The sequence below is a fragment of the Chlamydotis macqueenii genome, chromosome W, assembly GCF_036417535.1.
Source record: "Chlamydotis macqueenii isolate bChlMac1 chromosome W, bChlMac1.mat, whole genome shotgun sequence".
NCBI classification, from domain to species: domain Eukaryota; kingdom Metazoa; phylum Chordata; class Aves; order Otidiformes; family Otididae; genus Chlamydotis; species Chlamydotis macqueenii.
In genome coordinates, this window is record NC_141592.1 from 5619859 (window position 1) to 5638373 (window position 18515).

The following is an 18515-nucleotide window of genomic DNA, read 5'->3' on the forward strand; positions in this document are numbered from 1 at the left end:
ACATGGTCACAGGGGGAGGGACAGGATGCTTTCCACTCCAGCCTTGAGCACTGCTGGCTCTAATAGGCAGAGAGCAACTAAAATAGGCAGAAAGAGCTTGTAGCCAAACTTGAGGCAGGACCCCCTCCCACCTCCCCACGGGATGGTGCCACTTCTTGCTCCCATTAGCAAAACAGGAGCCAGCCTGAAATTAGGGCTTGCCTCCCCTCCTCCCTCAATGCATCCCCAGCCCTCCAGCCCAGGAGGAAAAGGGGGAGCAACAGCCCCCCCATGGCAGAGAAGGCACGCAAGAAGGACAGACAGCTAGACAAGAGTTTATTAAGAACTTAAAGTGATTAATCTCCTAAAATCTACCATCAGAGAGGAGGTGCTGCGGTACCAGACCAGGACCTGGTGCTTGGGCTCCGATTGCCACCAGCTGGGGAGCCAGGGCTTCCCTGAGTGTTGTACCTGCCACAGGCTCTCACAGCTAGTGCCTTGGGGCAGAGTCAGTTTGCAGTCACAGTGTCACACAACAGAGGGACAACTATAGTGCCCTCACGCACATACACTGCAGGCCAGCTCCCACCTTACCAAGTCTGCTGAATGCAGGAGAGAGGTCTCTTGTGCTCCTGTGGAAGATGGCTGGGGGCCCTGCAGGCTGTCAAAGCCCTGAGCAGTAGGGAAGTACAGGCTCCAGCAGCATCTCCTTATCCCACCCCTCTTCTCTCACTGGTGAGGGCAAGGAGAGATCACCCACAACCTCTGGTCCCCTCTCATGCTCAGTGTTGGTGACTGGAGGGGCCCTGAGGTGAAGGGCGTGTAGCGGAGGTAGGGAAGGAAAACTGTAATGTATTATCAAAGACAGGGAGTAAAGGGGCACCAGCTGAGGTCCCCCCAGGCCCCTGGCTGCACCTGCTGTCCTCTTCAGTGCCACCGGGCTCAAGGATGGATGGGGATCTGGGGGGGCTATGTGTGTGCTGGTGCCCAGACAGCTCTATGCTCCAGGGCCAGCTGCATGTTCCAGCTGCTAAGGGGCCACATGTAAGCCAGCGAGTGGTAGACTTTCTTCTTCTGGTAGGCCTCCGGTGTCTGGATGGCCATGCCCAGCTGCTCTGGGCATCCAGTAGCATCCCTCTGCCATACAAAAGCCTTCCTCCACCAGGCCCTGTGGCAGAGGGAAGATGACCATCAGCACCTCCGTGGAACATAAGGAGATGGCACATGCTGAGGGGCACAGCATTGCCACTCACCTCCTGGATCATGGTGGCAGCCAAGGCATAGACCATACCAATCCATACCTTGTTGGACTGTACGCTGGAGGTACCCTTATCTGTTTGAAACAATTAGTCTTAGATTCAACATTGGGAGTTTGCTTTGGGGACCTGGCTAACCACACCATCCTTGTCTTGGTTTATGATCACCACTTCTTGTTTCTTAGGCTAACGCCTATTTGAGGCCCAGACTTTCTCCTGGTAAAGCCGCTGTACTGTTCTCTCAGCTCATTAGTCTTTCTACACCAGCTAAAAGAGGCCTACAAGAGATGAGACACTGGCCAGAGGTGGCCGAAGGATGGTCTGGGGTCAGCGAGGCTGGAGGCATCTTCCTGCCACAGGGAAGGATTATGGCAAAGCTGGTGAGATGACATGGGACTGCATCTTGCAGCTGGAAAGTGAATGTTGTGGACAGTGGTAGGTTTGTTTGGGTCAACGCTCAGAATCTTGAGGAAAAAAAAAAAATAAATTCAGCTTCAGCTCAGGGTAAGAAAAACGGGGCTTAGTTTTGAGTGATTTCAAAAGGACTTTAATCTCTTAAATTTTGCAATTAGCTGGTGATGTAAGAGTTCATGGCCTGGACCAAGGTGAGTTTGAGGTGAGAGAAGGGGCAGCCTGGGGATGAAGAGGTTGGATTGAGATGCACAGGATGCCTGATGGTTTTCTGCATCTGATATGAGAGATTTGAAACTTTTATCCCAAGTAAAAGTTAAAGACATGTGAAAGGTCAATAGTGCTTGCTGTATAAACAGCCATTTCAGGAGATTATCAGCATGAAGCAAAAAAAAAAAAAAAAAAGAAAAAAGGTCGTTTAAACAACTAAGGCCAAGAGCTCAAAAGTTATGAGGACAGACTGAAGTATGCTGAGTAAGCTCTTGCCAAAAAAGAAAAGAAAAAAATAAAAGAGAAACACTACAGACAAAAAAACCCAACCCCACCTGAGCACGAGAAGGCCTGCCAGCCAAACAAAAAGCAGTGGAGCTGCAGCACAAAGAGGACTTGTTGTAGTTTAGCCCCGATTGGGACCAGACTATGCAGTCTATCTCTCACTTCCCTCACCCTCCGAGATTATAGGGAGAGATAATATAAGAAAAAAAAAAGAGGCTCGAGGTTTGAGATAAAGACGGGGAGAGATCCTTAAAGTTACCGTTATGGGCAAAACAGACTCAACTTGGGGAAAACTATTCATTTATTTCTAAAACTAGCAGGAGAATGAGACAGGGAACAAGATAACCTCCCCCCACCCCTCCCTCTTCCCGGGCTTAACATTATCTCTACCACCTTCCCTCCCACCAAGCGGCACAGGGGGGAAGAGGGAATGGGGGTTGCGGTCAGTTCATCACGCGTTGTTTTACGCCACTGCTTCATCGTCGGGGGAAAGAACTCCTCACATTGCTCCCCTGCTCCAGCGTGGGGTCCCTCCCACGGGCCACAGTCCTTCGTGAAACTACTCCGACGTGGGTCATTTCTTCCACGGGGTACATTCCCTCCGGAACGGCTACCCCAGCGGGCCCTCCATGGGCCACAACCTCCTTCAGGCCTCCACCTGCTCTGGCGTGGGGTCCTCCATGGGCTGCAGGTGGATCTCTGCTCCTCTGTGGACCTCCATGGGCTGCAGAGGGACAGCCTGCTTCACCATGGTCTTCACCACAGGCTGCAGGGGAATCTTGGCCAGGAGCCGCATTACTCCTCCCCCTCCTTCTTCACTGACCTTGGCGTCTGCAGCCGTTCCTCACAACAGGCTGGCAGACACCTCTCAGGATCCTTTTTACATCTCATTCACTTCTCATCTCCTCTCCACTTCTTGCAGCCGGGCTGGACCGAGTCGGGCCCAGTCGGCCACCCAGTGGGAGGCCAGAGGGTGAGGCCTGCAAGGCCCACAAGGCTTGCGCCTCCCCTTCTCTGCCCTCAATCAGTGTCTTCACATCTTCTCTCCTTTTTTTTTTTTTTTTTTTTTTTTTTTTTTTTTCTGTTTTTCCCCTTCTTAAATACGTTATCGCAGAGGCGTTATCAGGGAACATTCTGCTACCAATTGGCTCAGCCTTGGCCAGCAGCAGGTCCGCCCTAGGCCCGGCTGAGTCCACTGAACAAAGGGGAGCAACTTCTAGCAGCTTCTTACAGAAGCTACCACTGTAGTTCCCCCTCACTAAATAAAACCAGAACAGGACTGCGTTAAGATGAAAAACCTCTGTGCACAGCTGAAAGTAAATAATACTTTTCCGCTGTTTTTGTTATTGGCAATAAAACTAGGAAGCGTTAGTGCAGCAGAAGTCACTGCCTCAGTAAGAAAAGCAAAGCTCAAGACTTGGTGATGATGGCTTGTCTCCATCCTATGCTCACCTAGTGGCTAGATGAAGGGAATGAGACAAGGCTGTTGGGGAATGGAGACCTTTATTGTTCTTTTTCTTCTCATTATCTATTTTTTCCCTTGTTCACGTGCCAAGCATGCATGTTTATGATTGGCTGTTAGGCCCTGATCGTCCTTACATCTGATTGGTTATTGATGCTTTCATTCAGTTCCTCCTTACAGTTTCAACATAGTTTCCACTTCCTCCTTCTTACTTGTTTACAGTTTCGTTTCCTGCCCTTGAGTACAGTTTCGTTTCCTGCCTTTGTGTTTGTCCTTCTCCTGACCTTATTTTACTGCTGTATCAACTAGGTTCACGTAGGCCTCTGTTGAATCTCCCACAATTCCCCCTTCTTTGTTTTAACAGCACAGCATATGAGCTTCTATCAAAAGTTCTTGTGAGGATTTCTTGTAGACATCGTAAAATACAAGGGAGAACACGTCATGGTCAACAATAACATAATCCATCCTTATTTCATTCTTGTCCAATCAACAGTTATGCCACACACAGGCTTAGCCAAGAAAATTACTGATCACACGTTATACATATTCATGATTGCTAAGCAAAACTAAGTTTCACTACTTTCTAGTAACTTTCTACTACAGTATTCTTCTACTATTACAGACATAACAACTCCAGCAACCTTCTTATCTACAAGGCCAGTGACTAGTTTTTTGCAAGCCTCTGTTGAAACAAGCCATAAATTCTGCTAACAGGGTCTTGTATCTTAAAGCTTCCCTTCTCATTCCATGGCTTTCTTCCAGCGAGCATGATTGTATCCCTCTCCCAAGGTCAGTGTGCTTTCACTGACACCGTACTAGCTCAGTGAAATACCCACATCTTCCCCCTTCTTTGTTTATGAGAAGAGGCTTGTTTCAACACTTTATCTATTAAAGTCTGCACACATTTCAACACACACAGAATACAGATCAAAATACATGTATAAAAAGAGTGAATAAGCATGGAAGCCTGGGATTGCCCTGAGCCACGTGCAGGACCTTGCACTTGGCCTGGTTGAACTTCATGAGGTTGGCACGGGCCCACCTCTCCAGCCTGTCAAGGTCCCTCTGGATGGCATCCCTCCCCTCCAGCGTGTCAACCGCACCACACAGCTTGGTGTTGTCGGTGAACTTGCTGAGGGTGCACTCTATCCCGCTGTCCATGTCGCCGACAAAGATGGTGAACAGCGCTGGTCCCAACACCGACCCCTGAGGAACGCCACTCGTCACCAGTCTCCACTTGGACATCGAGCCCTTGACCACCACTCTCTGAGTGCAGCCATCCAGCCAGTTCCTTGTCCACCAAGTGGTCCGTCTGTCAAATCCATGTCTCTCCAGTTTAGAGAGAAGGATGTCGTGCAGGACAGTGTCAAATGCCTTGCACAGGTCCAGGTAGATGACGTCAGTTGCTTGTCCTTTATCCACCGATGCTGTCACCCCGTCATAGAAGGCCACCAAATTGGTCAGGCACAATCTGCCCTTGGTGAAGCCATGTTGGCTGTCACCAACCACCTCCTTGCTCTCCATGTGCCTCAGCATGGTTTCCAGGAGAATTTGCTCCATGACCTTGCCAGGCACAGAGGCGAGACTGACCGGCCTGTAGTTGCCCGGGTCTTCCTTGTTCCCCTTCTTAAAAATGAGGGTTATGTTACCCCTTTTCCTGTTGGCGGGAACCTCACCAGACTGCCACGACTTCTCATGACTTCTTTGTACATCTGGTGCTCCTGGTCTTGAAGGTCTGGGGACCCTGTGAGGGATGGGAGATCTGCCACAAGGAGCGTAAAGGAGGGGCAGGTCCTCCCTCCCACACATCCTGGAGGGCTGGGCCCTTTCCCAGCACAGGCAGCGGCTCCCGTTAGAAGTGGCTTTTATTCTCTACGTATAGCACCCAGGGGTCTGGAGAAGACCTTATGCTGTACCCTACAGGGCTTGGTCCTACAAGGGGTTTTGCTGGGAACAGCACTGCTCCCTACCCATCAGGGTGTGAAAAGCATCCCCATGGCAGGTTAAAAAGAGCAACAGGGAGGGTTGAGTTGGGACCATCCATCACGTCCCTGACAGTTACCTTCCAAATAAGCAAATCTTCCATACTCCTGCAGGACAGGGAGGAGGTGGGAGAGGCCATCTTCCTCTCCCGCTTCTCATAGTGCGTCAGGGCGTGATGCAACAGGGCAGGAGCGGTATCGCCTCCACTGCCAAAGAAGTGAGTTTACCACCTGCCAAGTGAGGGTTTGGTGAGTATGCCACGGGCTCAGGCTGGGAAGCCCATCCGGCCATGGGAGAGGGGCTGGACTATGATGAACACCAGAATAAAGTGACTACTAGTGCAGGGGTGTTGAGGAGCAGGGGCTGGGGAGAAGGTCCTCTCCGTGAGCTGGCAGGGCCACAGCCACAGGGAGTGGGTGGCACAAGGCTCCCCAGGCAGCACTCAAATCCAGAGGCAGGGAGAAGGGAGCTTCAGGGACGTGAGCCAAGCTCCAGCAGAGACAACTCACCCACCTGAGGTGCAGCTTCTCCTTGGAGCTAAAATGAACACAGGGCATGTCCCAAGCGAGGGCCAGCTCCAGCATCCTATGCCCCCAGGCAGGCACACTGCAGCTGGCACACATCGCTGCTGCCTTCACTTCCCCCTTCTCTATTGGGCTAATTTTACCTGCCAGGAAAAAAAATATTCACAAGTGACCAAGGAAGTCTATGGGGGGGTGGGGGAGTGGGGTGGTGAGGTGGGCAGGGACAGGACAGGATAGAGGGAGACCATACTGATGCTCCCATGCTCCCACGCAACCCACGGGGGATGAGGCTATTTAGGAATGCCCCAGCCCCCTTGCAACCTGTAGGGTACATCCCCAGGGTGTTAAGAGATGACATTACTGCACACAAGTAACTGCTTTTTGCAAGCAGGAAAAAATACTTGCCATGGGCAGAGGAGTTAAAAAAAAAGTAATCAAAGCAGAGGAACAAATCAGGCAGAAAAAGCTACCAGGCATGAGTGGGAGGGACAGAGCACTGCATGACTCTAACTGCGCTGCACTCAGAGACACTGTGACTTTCTAGTGACAGTCATCGTTTCCAACTTTTTGCATGGTGCTTGAACTGTGCTTGTATTTAAGAAAAGCCCTGAGGCAGCTGGATAATTACATGCTGGTTCTGACATGTGTACCATGGTAAACTCATTAAAGCAACAATTTTAACAGAAGCACAGATCCTGACTACGATAATGCCTGGCATGCACGAAGGAAAACCACATCCCAACAGCCTGGAGAGCTCTGAGTGCATCTGCTGACAAGCAGGCAGGAAACAGTTTTCCAGAAATATTTAGGTTAAATGCTTTACATAATTTAAGCTTCAAGAAATCTTGCAGGGGCCCAGTGCCAGCATCACTAGTTTGTCAGCATCATCCTTGTTCAAAAGCTGGCAGAGACATTAGGCAAATAGTCATGTTGTCATTATAACAGGTTAGCAGCAAGGGCTGGGAGTTGCCACCCTGCTTCAAGACTTCTGCCAAGGGAGCAAGCAGACAACAGAGGATGATGCAGAAGTACCAAGGGAATTTCAGAGACCTTCAGGAAACCCATGTAGTAACAAGAGGACAGCAAACGATGGTAGTACCAAACCCCAAGGACTGTTAAATGCCTGCTAGAAGAAATCTGACAGGGCCTAGCTCGTGGATCTGGTGACGGGAACTCAGGAAAGGTGGTTGGGCATCATCCTGGCTACTCAGCAGAAGTCTCAACTCAATCTGTGCAGGGTTGCGTGCTAACGAGATACTGGCACATGCAATTAATATAGCCGAGAACAGCCCCAAAGTGGTGCCAACAGCTTTTGGAGAACCACAGCAAGGACAGCATGACAAGCAACAGGAAATTCAGACACAGGCTAAAGCTGGGAATGAGACACAGCATCACAGAGCGCTTCCTGCAACAACCCTGAGGCAACCGGAGGAAGGGAAACTTGCCCTTGCTTGGCTTGCTGAGGCTGGCGCCCCAGGTCCCATCATCAGCATGGCCACGTGCTCCCCTGCTCCATAGAGGTACTCACCAGCAGGGGAATCCATCCTGCCATCCTGCAGGAGGTCTTGCCACACCTCTCTACCCGATCCCATGGAATTGAATGCAGTAAGGTGGGTGACTCCCGTGCCAGCCTGGGGAGGAGAAGAGTGGCCAAAAGGGCTCACCAAAAAGGCTCCTCCCAAGGAGCCAGAAACATGAGCGCCTGCATGTTTCTGCAGGGTGGGAGGAAAGCAGATCCTCCCTCAGACCACACCAGAGGCTGGTACTTTTGAAGGGCAGGTACAAGGAGGGGGAGCAGCGACCTCCCCAACAGTCCCAGGACCCCAAACTCACTCCCTACATGCTGCCCAGCAATGCTAACTCCAAATCTATTTGCCTGCTGTCCTGCAAGCTTCATCCACAGCTTCGTTCCTGGCACCCACCCCCAAAGAGGGTGCCCTTGGGGAATTCACATCCCCACTCCTGCCCCAGCAGTCAGGCAAGTGCCGGGGACTGGTGCCGACCCATGGCACATCACACATTCATCCTTTACTGGCTGCCTGGAAGCAGCCTACCCACATTCAGCAGGGCTGTAAAACCCCCCCGCAGCAGGAGCCACAGCACCGGTGCCAGCCCTTTACCTTCTCCCAGGCAGAAATGGCAAGGGTGAAGGGGTTGACGTGCTTGCGGTGGTGCAACAGGACTCCAGCAACCCACTCGCCCTCCTTCTCAAAGGCGAATGGCTCATTCCAGTGCCCTCCGCTCCTGTCCTCCTTTGTTCTCATGCTGTTCTGCAGGCTGAACATGATGGAGATGTCCACATCCTCTCCTTCCCATTCTCCACCTCCCAGATGAACACTCCCACCAGCAGGCTGGAGTCCTGGCAGAGACAGACAATGCCACGTATAGGGCTGGTGCTCTGCGGTTAGCTGTCAGGAGCATCACTTCTCAGATCACGCGGGATGCAGCGGGAGCAAGAGTACTAGGAACGACTTGATCTCAGAGTCCACTGCCAAGCTGGGGAGCAGCAGTGGGAGCAGAGGATTTTGGGGGACAGGCAATACAAAATTCAGATCACAAGCCCCGGGCTAGCAAACCCCCACACCAGGCAATACACAGATGGAAAGCAGCGTTTAGGGCTCAGATGGGTGTCTCACCACCCATCTGCTCAACAGGCTGCTACCCCAGCAAAGCACATGAGCCTGGGAGCAAGCAGGAGCAACGTGCAGGAGCAGCAAGGCACCCCTTGCTGCTGTCCCTGACCTTCTGCATTGCTGTGGGGGTTCCTCTTGCCTGGAAACATTGCTGAGCGGAGATGGGAAACGTTGGGAAAGTCCAGCTAATAAGTAGGCAAGAGCCAGCTAAAACACTCTCAGGAGCACCCAGCTGACAAACCAACCCACAAGTACAGGCTGAGGATTTCCAAAAACATTAACACCAGATCCTTCAGGCAGTAAGGCCACAGCTGTGGACCTGCCATTCCAGGTAGGCAGGAGCTGGGATGGCCACAGGACAAAACCAAAGGCAGGAAACAAGCAGGACAAAGTGTCAGAGCACAGGTCAGAGGGGAAAAGAGTAGCTGCCAGAGCTAAGCACAGGGAAAAAGGGATTACTCCTCCCAGCACCAACCACCCTAGGAGGGGCAAAGCCTTCCAGGGCTGGCACTAGGGACAGGGTCTTGGGACAGAAAAGACCAGGCTGGGAAAAAAACACTAACAAGGCAGCAAGCCTGGTCATCTTCAGGCAATAAGATAAGGAACTCCTCTACTGTAGCATCCCTGGATGCATGAGCAACGCCAGCTCTGAGCCTCTGCTGCCCAAACAGGATGCACTGAGCATCTCACAGGACAGCCCCATCTCTGCCATGCCAATCCTTTCCCCTTCCCATGCAGGCAGCTCTGCAAAGTCCCTGCCAAACTGCTCCATAAGAGCCATGCTGCTGCAGCCCAGTGTAGCCCAGCGCTCCCGTGGGATAGGCTGCACTGAGCACAGGGCCATCATCTCCTTACCTTATAGTCATGGGGGATGACAGGAGAGACCTGGTGGCAAGTGAGCACCACGTTTTGCCCCTGGAGCTCGTAGACCATCCAGGCACAGGGGTACAGGGAGTGGTAGAAGGCATAGTGGCCGCAGTAGCCCCAGTTCCAGCCCTGCAGAGCACTGGGCCTCTCCACAGACAGGACCTGCTGGTAAAACGTCTGCCCCTTGCGACACAGTCACACTGTGAACTGGAGAGGAGAGGAGCATGTGGAGAGGATGACGAGCCCAAGAGCAGATGCCTCAACTGCCCAGGCTGCTGCAGTGCTTCTCACACCCCTCACAGACCCCACGCCATCCAAGCCCTAATGCACCTACCTGGTCAGCAATGACTGTTTTGTGGTGATAAATGCTAGGATCCAGCTGCCAATGGCAGAACTCACCCCACCAGCCATGGGTGATAGTGCCTCCCCTGATCCCGTCCAGAGGGCACCCTGGCAAAACCACCCAAAATTGTATCCTGGTTTCGGCAGGGATGGAGTTCATTTTCCTCTCAGTAGCCAGTGTGTTTTGGATTTCATATGTGAAGAGTGTTGATAAACACCCTAGTGATATAAGTTGTTGTTAATGAGACCAAGGACACCGTCTGGCTTTCCAGGTCCCACTAATTGTGCAGATGCAGGAAACTGGGAGAGAGGCAGGCAGAATAACTGACCCAAACTGGCCAAAGAGAGTATTCCATGCCATAAACATCATGCTCTGCATATAAGTGGAAGTTGGCCAGGGCAGGGGGGCATGGATCTCTCTCCCTTGCTCTCTCCCTCTTACTCCTTTGGTGGCTGCTCAGTTTTCGTTTCCATGATTGTTGCTCGGGAGGGGCTGTATCAGTCATTGGGACATCGGGTGGTGAGAAACCGTACGTTGTTCATTTTGTATATTTTAGTATCCTTATATTCTGTTATTACTGTAGTTTTCCTTTGCTATTCTAGTAAACGGTCTTTATCTCAACCCACAAGTTTTCCTTTCTTCCCAATTCTCTCCTCCATCCCACTGGGGAGGGGGGGAGTGAGTGAGAAACTGTGCGGTGACTAGGGCTAAACCACGACAAATTGGCACCCTGGTTCCTCCCTGCAGTGGAGTCTGGCCCAACAAAGCCCCCCGTGCAACTCCAAGGGCCCCTTGGCACTGCCCGCACCCCAGAAGCGACTTGATCCACTCTTCCCCTCTAGCACCTTGACGGCCCCACATGACTCCCTGGCCACCTAGCACATGCTGGCATTGTCTCCCACACCACCGCAGTGTCCAAACTGGAGGCTGACTGTAGATCTGCAAGGGCACAGTGTGAAAACAGAGCGCTCCAATATCCAAGAGCAGGGCAACCAGCTCATGCAGGGAGCTTTCTCAGCCGCCCCACAGAGAAGCAGTGTTGCAATAAGGGCACGGACTCCGTGGATGGTGTACCGGAGACCTCTATTGTCCGTCAGCATCACTCTTTTATATCTTTTCTAAGTTACACGCAAAATGCACGCGCTTAATCATCTAATTCAATTGGTAGCAATATACTGTTCACGCGCCTTCAACTTCATTTGGATTGGTTATAGATTTTTAGTTGTCTTTACTATTTTTGCCTTTGATATTTACTGATCTTGTTCTAATTGCTGTTTTTTGTTATTGAGCAGGTGGTGTTCAAGGACATAGCTCAAATTCTTCAATATCAGACAGCTGTGCTGCACTCTCTGTTCCCACATTTCCCCCTTTTTGTTTTTCTACTATCAATATCCGATGTAGTATTTTCTGTATCATTTTTGTAGGCAGGTGAATCAAACACAAAATGTTAATGATTATGCTTACTAAGATACCTAATATCTCAATTCCGATTTCAGCCAAAGATAGCAACCACCCTGTTATGCCACACACAAGCTTAGTCACGATAATTACTGACCACACGTTATACATATTAATGAAAACTTGTCCTGGTTTTGGCAGGGATGGAGTTAACTTTTCCTCTCAGTAGCTGGTATGTTTTGGATTTCGCGTGTGAAGAATGTTGATAAACACCCTGATGATACCAGTTGTTGTGAATGAGACCAAGGACACTGTCCTGCTTTCCAAGTCTCGCTAATTTGCAGATGCAGGAAGCTGGGAGAAAGACAGACAGAATAATTGACCCAAACTGGCCAAAGAGAGTATTCCATGCCATCAACGTCATGCTCATGGGGGCAGGCGAGGGGGGGTATCTGCCTTCCTGGCATCCATCTTTCCTGCTTGTTTTTGCTGGCATCGTTCCCTCGACCTTGCTGGCTCCCTTTTGCTCCTTTGCTTGCCCCTCGGTTTCGTTTCCGTGATCGCTGCTCGGGACGGGCTGTATCGGTCATTGGGACATCGGGTGGTGAGAAAACACATATTGTTCACTTTGTATATTTTTAATATCCTTATATTCTGTTATTATTGTAGTTTTCCCTTTTTATTTTAGTAAATTGTCTTTATCTCAACCCACGAGTTCTCCTTCCTTCCCAATTCTCTCCCCCATCCCCCTGGGGAGGGGGAGGGTGAGCGAAAAACTGTGTGGTGATTCGGGCTAAACCATCACATAAGCAAAACTAAATTTCACTACCTTCTAATAATTTTCTACTACAGCATTCTTCTACCATTATAAATATAACAACTCCACTAACTTTCTTATCTACAAGGCCAGTGACTAGTTTTCTGCAGGCCTCTGTTGAAACAAGCCATAAATTCTGCTAACAGGGTCTTGTATCTTAAAGCTTCCCTTCTCATTCCATGGCTTTCTTCCTGAGAGCATGATTGCATTCCTCCCCCAAGGTCAGTGTGCTTTCACTGACACCGTACTGGCTCAGTGAAATACCCACATCTCCCCCTTCTTTGTTTATGAGAAGAGGCTTGTTTCAACGCTTTATCTATTAAAGTCTGCACACATTACAACACACAGAATACACATTTTAACACACAGAATATAGATCAAAATAGGAATGAATAAGCATCCTACAGCTATTTGTAATAAGCTTATATCAATCCACCAAAAAAAAATTCTGAATATATCAAAATCATCCCTTTGTTGCAGTTTACAGATTCATGCAGCAAAGCCCATCAGAATCCTGACCGCCATGATTTTGTGGTAATAATAAAAAAATCTATTGCTGCTCTATTCTGTTACCAACCCAACTACGCCAAAGACACCTATCAGCCGGGTCAGAGCAGAGAAAGGAGGCAAGCACAGCACCCTCAGGGCGTCCTCTGTTGTTCGCCACCTCTGTTTATCCCCTCAGCAGATTCAGTGGCAGAGTACTGACCAGACATTGCTGCATGCGTGGCCAGCGCACACAACAAGGCCTGACTAGACGTTGCTGCACGCGTGGCCAGCGCATGCAACAAGGCCTGTCAAATATGTGCTCTGCAGGCTAACAGCGGTTCTGTTTTGTGAAGTAGCTTAGTGTATAGAATCTACATCAGTTAACAGCGTTGATAGTACCAATGCAGTTGTATGCGTTTGCTTAGCAAGCCAACAGCCCAATTTATTTAGCGTAGCTAACGCCTAGGCACTTGCCACGTCAAGTGCAAAGATTGAAGCAGCAATAATTTCACTTGGTTTCCAAAACTCTGTATTATCTTGGCAATCAGATTCAAGGCTATGTGTATTTCATTTAGGTTTTTATGCTGTCCAGATTTTGATGTGTTAGTGCTTGTATGATTATACCATGTTGTATCGTTGCGATGAATAGATCTTAAAGCATTACAATCATTACCCCTCTAGTAACATTAGCTCCTGACTAGTTAAAAAAAAAAGACAGAAATCCATATTTGCTGATCCCAAAAGTTCCATCTCTTGTAGTTCAGCGCTTGCAGCTGCTGTTGTTTTACACAGGTATCTGGCAGGTCAACCAAGCATGTTCTAAAAAGGGTTATTTGAAGATGATACAGACAGACAAATGATGTCCTGTCCTGTGGCACCAGCCATAGTTACCCACACGTTTGTTCTTTCCGTGACTGATGTCCATGGGGCTGCCACACAGCTTGTTAACAATCCGACGAACACAAGGCAGCTTGGAGCGCTGGTTGTACCCATCGTGCAGGGATCCACTTGTTTACTGCCCCTGTAGAGACACAAGCATATCCTTTCCCCCACGTCATAAGAGGAAACGGTCCTTCCCAGTTACCTGTTTCCAGATCCTTAACCATCACCGGAGCTTGCCCTCGGATTGCCTCATGTACAGTAGATGATCCAAAATGCTTTTGTATTGGGGAAGAATTGTCACTCCATCGATTCAGAAAATTGAGCACATACATTGCTTTTGCTAACTTTTTGTTTGCAGATGTTCCTTCCTTTTCCTTTTTTTTGTTTGTTTTTTTTTCTGTTTGTTTGTTTGGGGTTTTTTTTTTTTTTTTTTAATTTTTTTTTTTTTGGGTAAGCCACCCCCGCCCCGCCGGAAGGTGGAGGGGGGGGTGGCGCCTGGCGGCGGCCGCAAAAACAGGAAAATATCCTTAAAGCCACTGCCACAGGCAAAACAGACTCAACCTGGGGAAAACCACTCATCTATTACTAAAACCAAAGCAGGAAAGGGAAACAAAACAACCTCTCCCCACCCCTCCCTCTGCCTGGTCTCAACACCATCTTCCTACCTCCTTCCCTCGCCCCCTGAGCGGGACAGGGCCGGGGGGAGTGGGAATGGGGGCCACGGTCAGCTGTTCTGGTTTTGTTAGTGAGGGGGGGCCCAAGGTGGTAGCTTCTGTAGGAAACTGCTAGAAGTCGCTCCCCTTTGTTCAGTGGACTCGGCCGGGCCTAGGGCGGACCCGCTGCTGGCCAAGGCTGAGCCAATTGGTAGCAGAATGTCCCGTGATAACGCCTCTGCGATAACGTATTTAAGTAGGGGAAAACAGGAAAAAGAGGAGGAGAAGATGTGAAGCAGCTGAGCAGGGGGGCAGAGAGGGGGAGGCGCGAGCCTCATGGGCCTTGCAGGCCTCACCCTCTGGCCTCCCGCCGGGCAGCCGACTGGGCCCAACTCGGCCCGGCCCGGCTGCAAGAAGTGGAGAGGAGATGAGAAGTGAATAAGATGTAAAAAGGATCCTGAGAGACGTCTGCCAGCCTGTTGTGAGGAACGGCTGCAGACGCCAAGGTCAGTTCAGAAGGAGGGGGAGGAGTAATATGGCTCCTGGCCAAGATTCCTCTGCAACTCGTGGTGAAGACCATGGTGGAGCGGGTTGTCCCCCTGCAGCCCATGGAGGTCCACGGAGGGGCAGAGATCCACCTGCAGCCCATGGAGGACCCCACGCCAGAGCAGGTGGAGGCCTGAAGGAGGCTGTGGCCCATGGAGGGCCCGCTGGGGCAGCTGTTCTAGAGGGACTGCACCCCGTGGAAGAGATGACCCACGCCGGAGCAGTTTCATGAAGGACTGTGGCCCGTGGGAGGGACCCCACGCTGGAGCAGAGGAGGAATGCGAGGAGTTCTTCCCCTGACGATGATACAGCGGCGTAAAACAACGCGTGATGAACTGACTGCGACCCCCATTCCCTTTTCCCCCCCCTGTGCCGCTCGGGAGGGGAAGGTAGTAGAGATAATGTTAAGCCCGGGAAGAGGGAGGGGTGGGGGGAGGTTATCTTGTTCCCTGTCTCATTCTCCTGCTAATTTTAGCAATAAATGAATAGTTTTCCCCAAGTCGAGTCTGTTTTGCCCGTGACGGTAACTTTAAGGATTTCTCCCCGTCCTTATCTCAAACCTTGAGCTGTTTTTTCTTATATCATCTCCCCCTGTTCTCTCAGAGGGTGGGGGGAGCGAGAGACAGACTGCGTAGTCTGGTCCTGATCAGGGCTGAACTACGACATCAGCCAATCACACGTTACCTTATGCTGCAGCTTACTAAGAGGAAATCTACAATAATAGCAAAATATAAGAACATTAATATATACAAAATGAACAATGTACTATTTCTCACCACTCAGTGTCCAAATGACCAATACTCTGGTTTTTGGCCCAGCTTCCTGCACCTGCTTGTTAACGAGACTTGGAAAGCCGGACAGTGTCCTTGGTCTCATTCACAACAACTCTGATCATCAGAGCATTCTTATCAACATTCTTCACATACAAAACCCAAAGCTTCTGAGAGGAAAATTAACTCCATCCCTGCTGAAACCAAGACAGTATTCACCCCTTATTTCATATAATTTACTTCATGCTTATACGCACACACACACACAGACTGCCTATATCTGTCCAGGAAACTTTTACTTTCCTCCGGACTATAATCTGTTAATTTGTCTGTTTGCACTGCCTGTCCGTTTCCATTTAAAGATCTTATAACTTAACACTGCGCCTTGTACGCAACAATATCAACCTGGATGCATCACTTGTTCCAACGGGGTCGACCTGCGACACCGCACACACCAGAACACTCAGCTATAGCACAAATATAAATCAGCTGGAATAAGCTTACATCCACACCAACAACACTGAACAGTAACAAAAATATGACACTGCTGACACAAAAGACACACAAACACACACAAAAAAGTAGGACACCTTTGACATAAAGAACACACACAAACACGCCACCTCTATAACGAGGAAGCTCCAAAGACTGAGGGCTCCTTTTCCGGATCTATGGGACCTGGATCAAAGGGATTTTCCCAGCTCGCTGTTAGTCTTTGTTTCCATGGGCAGGAAACGGACGGGGTAACGGGTGCTGTCGGATCCTCTTTCTGCGTGTGATTCTTTAAGGCTTCAAACATTACACGCCACACCGGTAATAACCTTTGAGCAGCAGGGTCACCCCGCGTTGCACAGTCCCACAGTTCAACACTTACACTGTCCCAGGTGCCCACCGTGCAGATATTAGAGATGTTAGCGTCTGCTACGTGAGCAGACATCCAAATCAACAAGCTCTTCAGGTCAGTGTTACTAATAGCACAGTTCTGTTCCTCTAACATTTTTGTTAGAATCGTTAAAATTGATTTATGCTCCTTCGAAGCAGTGCTTCTTGTCGTTCTGGTCTCAGGGACCGCGGCTCTATCACCCGCCGCTTTTATCCTTGGTCTCGGGGACCGCGGCTCTTTTCCTGCCGTTTTTTCCCTGGTCACGTGGACTGCGGCTCTTTAACCGCCGCTTTATCCTTGGTCTCGGGGACCGCGTCTCTTACCTCCGCCGCTTGCAGCTCTTGTCTCCGTTGCTTTTTCGTTCAGCCCGGGCTGCCACCAGTTGCTGTCTTTCCACGAGTCAAGGTCCCTGTTTGGGCGCCATATGTTGCAATAAGGGCACGGACTCCGTGGATGGTGTTCCGGAGACCTCTTGTCCGTCAGCATGTGTCTTTTATATCTTTTCTAAGTTACACGCGAAATGCACGCGCTTAATCATCTAATTCAATTGGTAGCAATATACTGTTCACGCGCCTTCAACTTCATTTGGACTGGTTATAGATTTTTAGTTGTCTTTACTACTTTTGCCTTTGATATTTCCTTATTTTGTTCTAATTGCTGTTTTTTGTTATTGAGCAAGCGGTGTTCAAGGACATAGCTCAAATTCTTCAGTATCAGACAGCTGTGCTGCACTGTCTGTTCCCACAAAGCGGCAACACACACAAGGACCACCACCACACCTGGTAGGGTACGTCTTGCTAAGGAAGGTCTCAGAGCAGAGGCACAAGCTCAGAGAAGCCATACACTGCTCCAGGGATGGGAGCCTTGCTCTTCTACCTCCACGTCTCCATTGTCATACACAGCCCTGCCACATCCCAGTGCCACATCCCTGGGGGCAGATGGCACAGGGCAGCCTTGCCCTGTAGGAGGTGATACTTGCTGTCTGCAGTTGGCAGGATCCCAGGGACTCACCTCCGCTTGCACACTGGCTGTGCAGCCAGGCACTGCCCATCAGATAATTTCTCACCCAAAGGCCTGGGAATCAAGACACCCCCAAACAGGGGCACACCCACACCCGGGTGTGCCAGCACCACTCCAGGCAAGAGGAGCAGGGCTGAGTTCCCAAGTCAGCACTCATAAGGGATTGGCTTTTGCTAATGAACCGCCCCAAGTTAAATCTTCCATCTGGAGACAATTAGCATATGGAAACCAGCTACCATATTAGAAGAAGTTGCTGAACTTACCTGAGCAAACAGACAGGCGAAGACCCAAGTGGCAACTCCATAGCCCCAGGTGGGCACAGGAGCCCCTGTGGTGGGGAACATCCCTGAGCTACCCGCAGGCACTGGTGCCATACTGCCGAGAGGAGAAAGCCACCCCAGCTGGGAATCCACAGCCTGTCCTGCTCCAGCAGCTCGCAGGATGCAGAGCCCAGGCAGTGGGCATTGAGTGAGCACTATTCCCCCGGAACACGTACCCCTAGCTTCATGGGGACAGAGGCATCAAGGGGCAGAGGCTCTTCCACAACACCTCCTTCTCCTACACACTCCTCCCCAGCAAAACCAACTCACTCTTGCTTTTTCTGCTGCGTGGTCACCAAACATTCACTTGTATTCACCAACTTTTAAGGTCTCCAAATCCCTCTCAGGATGACATTTTCTGAGATGCAGTCATGGGACCCAATTGCAGCCTGCTCTCTATTTCTATGTACTCACTTTCATGTTTGACTGTTCAAGGACATTTTGCCTGCAAAGGTCCAGGGCACCAAGAGAACCAGCCTGTCCTGCACGACCACCCTGAATCAGGGCCTGCTGCTATCTTCGAGTTACATCTGCTGCAACTGTTCTTCTAGCTGAGACAACCCTGGCTTTACACTGCTGAGGCGAGGTTTTGGCAGCGTGCTCTCTCAAGGAAGTGATTTTTTCTTTTTTTTTTTTTAAATACCCAGTGTCAGAGAACCAACCCAGTTGCTTCCCCAGCAGATTTCTGGCAATGGGAAATAAGGTACCCAGGCAGAGCAGCTGTGGCACAGCCTAGTTGGGCATCCTGGCTCCTAGGAAAGGAGGGTTTTCAAAAAGCATTGTT

General features: G+C 50.3%; 1 pseudogene; it reads right to left on the minus strand.

The window, feature by feature from the left end:
• Nucleotides 1-1513: 1513 nt before the first annotated feature.
• Nucleotides 1514-17785, minus strand: LOC147596548 (non-lysosomal glucosylceramidase-like; annotated as a pseudogene).
• Between the last annotated feature and the right edge of the window lie 730 nt (nt 17786-18515).